General features: G+C 35.8%; 1 protein-coding gene across 1 annotated transcript in view; it reads left to right on the top strand.

The window, feature by feature from the left end:
• The window catches only part of LOC127638943 (cytosolic carboxypeptidase-like protein 5), an 18806-nt gene that overhangs the window by 1467 nt on the left and 14839 nt on the right, over positions 1 to 2500 (top strand).

Genomic DNA, 2500 nt, shown 5'->3' on the forward strand with positions numbered 1-2500 from the left:
ACTTTGATGGTAATACCATGGTACATTCATGGTACTTTGATGGTAATAGCATGGTACTTTGATGGTAATGCCATGGTACATTCATGGTACTTTGATGGTAATATCATGGTACTTTGATGGTAATACCATGGTACTTTGATGGTAATGCCATGGTACATTCATGGTACTTTGATGGTAATATCATGGTACTTTGATAGTAATGCCATGGTACTTTGATGGTTATACTATGGTACATTGATGGTAATACGATGGTACTTTGATGGTAATGCCATGGTACATTCATGGTAATGCCATGCTACATTCATGGTACTTTGATGGCGTTACCTTTGTAAATTGATGGTAATGCCATGGTTCCGTTGATGGTTATACTATGGTATATTGATGGTAATACCATGGTACTTTGATGGTAATATCATGGTACTTTGATGGTAATGCCATGGTACATTCATGGTACTTTGATGGTAATGCCATGGTACATTCATGGTACTTTGATGGTAATATCATGGTACTTTGATTGTTATACTATGGTACTTTGATGGTAATACCATGGTACTTTGATGGTAATGCCATGGTACATTCCTGGTACTTTGATGGTAATATCATGGTACTTTGATGGTGTTACCTTTGTAAATTGATGGTAATGCCATGGTTCCGTTGATGGTTATACTATGGTATATTGATGGTAATACCATGGTACTTTGATGGTAATATCATGGTACTTTGATGGTAATGCCATGGTACATTCATGGTACTTTGATGGTAATATCATGGTACTTTGATTGTTATACTATGGTACTTTGATGGTAATACCATGGTACTTTGATGGTAATGCCATGGTACATTCCTGGTACTTTGATGGTAATATCATGGTACTTTGATGGCGTTACCTTTGTAAATTGATGGTAATGCCATGGTTCCGTTGATGGTTATACTATGGTATATTGATGGTAATACCATGGTACTTTGATGGTAATATCATGGTACTTTGATGGTAATGCCATGGTACATTCATGGTACTTTGATGGTAATACCATGGTACATGGTAATACCATGGTACTTTGATGGTAATATCATGGTACTTTGATGGTTATACTATGGTACTTTCATGGTACATTGATGGTAATACCATGGTACTTTGATGGTAATGCATCATTCTGGTACTTTGATGGTAATATCATGGTACTTTGATGGTGTATACTATGGTACTTTCATGGTACATTGATGGTAATACCATGGTACTTTGATGGTAATATCATGGTACTTTGATGGTAATGCTATGGTACATTCATGGTACATTGATGAGTAATACTCATGGTACTTTGATGGTAATATCATGGTACATTGATGGTAATATCATGGTACTTTGATGGTAACATGGTACATTCATGGTACTTTGATGGTAATATCATGGTACTTTGATGGTAATGCCATGGTAATATCATGGTACATTCATGGTACTTTGATGGTAATATCAATGGTACTTTGATGGTAATGCCATGGTACATATCATGGTACATATCATGGTACTTTGATGGTAATATCAATGGTACTTTGATGGTAATGCCATGGTAATATCATGGTACATTCATGGTACTTTGATGGTAATACCATGGTACTTTGATGGTAATACCATGGTACTTTGATGGTAATGCCATGGTACATATCATGGTACATTCATGGTACTTTGATGGTAATACCATGGTACTTTGATGGTAATGCCATGGTAATATCATGGTTCATTCATGGTACTTTGATGGTAATACCATGGTACTTTGATGGTAATACCATGGTACTTTGATGGTAATGCCATGGTACATATCATGGTACATTCATGGTACTTTGATGGTAATATCATGGTACTTTGATGGTAATACCATGGTACTTTGATGGTAATGCCATGGTACATATCGATGGTACATTCATGGTACTTTGATGGTAATACCATGGTACTTTGATGGTAATGCCATGGTACATATCATGGTACATTCATGGTACTTTGATGGTAATACCATGGTACTTTGATGGTAATACAATGGTACTTTGATGGTAATGCCATGGTAATATCATGGTACATTCATGGTACTTTGATGGTAATACCATGGTACTTTGATGGTAATGCTATGGTAATATCATGGTACATTCATGGTACTTTGATGGTAATACCATGGTACTTTGATGGTAATACAATGGTACTTTGATGGTAATGCCATGGTAATATCATGGTACATTCATGGTACTTTGATGGTAATACAATGGTACTTTGATGGTAATGCCATGGTACTTTGATGGTACATATCATGGTACTTTGATGGTAATACCATGGTACTTTGATGGTAATACAATGGTACTTTGATGGTAATACCATGGTACTTTATATCATGGTACATTCATGGTACTTTGATGGTAATACCATGGTACTTTGATGGTAATGCCATGGTAATATCATGGTACATTCATGGTACTTTGATGGTAATACCATGGTACTTTGATGGTAATGCCA

This window comes from Xyrauchen texanus, chromosome 47 (assembly GCF_025860055.1).
Source record: "Xyrauchen texanus isolate HMW12.3.18 chromosome 47, RBS_HiC_50CHRs, whole genome shotgun sequence".
NCBI classification, from domain to species: domain Eukaryota; kingdom Metazoa; phylum Chordata; class Actinopteri; order Cypriniformes; family Catostomidae; genus Xyrauchen; species Xyrauchen texanus.